A 673-nucleotide genomic window follows, 5' to 3' on the forward strand; every position below is an offset into this window, starting at 1 on the left:
AAAATCCTACAAAGCCATGTGGCACATTCTAAGTTGTTAGATCAATTGGCCTAGCTACTTACAATATACTTAGCAGCTGGCCAAGCATTCTAGTTATAGGACAAGGAGCAAAACCGAACCCTAAATTCAATCCCTGCCCTAACCCTAAATTCAATCGCTTTATATGAAGCCCCTATGAAGCTTGTATTATTCCATTGCATCATCATCCTATTCATCCCTCAGGAGAGCGAATTTGCAGTGATATGATGTGTAAGATTTCCCTATTGGTTTGATTGCCGGTATGATGGCTTTCGTCACGTAGACCCACTGATCACTGCTGTTCTCCCTTTTCCGTCGTGCTCAATGGCAAGTACGTTTGCACGGTCAATGTGTCGTTGGAGCGGTTGTTTAAATGCTTGTTTCTTTATGGCGTTGCGGTTATATATCTCTAGGTCTGGCGTTTTTGTAGTATCTCGGTAGAATTAGCTATCGAGTAGAAAGGTGAGAAGCGAGCAAGCGTACTAGCGTTCGATCTTATCGAACCTCTCAAAGATTGTGTTTCACGCATATTGGAGACCTATATAGTTGCCCTCACTTCGTAGAAACTCGGTGCCTCAGTAGAATTAGCTATCGAGTATAAAGGTGAGAAGCGAGCAAACGTACTAACGGACGAGCTTATCGAACCCCTTAAAGA

General features: G+C 43.1%; 1 non-coding gene across 1 annotated transcript; it reads left to right on the top strand.

The window, feature by feature from the left end:
* The first annotated feature begins 235 nt into the window (after positions 1-235).
* On the top strand, positions 236-316 carry LOC147890904 (small nucleolar RNA Z102/R77). Its single transcript, XR_015542667.1, has one exon. It is a non-coding gene; the product is annotated as a small nucleolar RNA Z102/R77 (small nucleolar RNA).
* The last annotated feature ends 357 nt before the right edge of the window (positions 317-673 follow it).

This window comes from Dipteris shenzhenensis, chromosome 18 (assembly GCF_047967505.1).
Source record: "Dipteris shenzhenensis isolate YYH24624 ecotype China chromosome 18, Dip_SZ_1.0, whole genome shotgun sequence".
Classification (NCBI taxonomy): Eukaryota; Viridiplantae; Streptophyta; class Polypodiopsida; order Gleicheniales; family Dipteridaceae; genus Dipteris; species Dipteris shenzhenensis.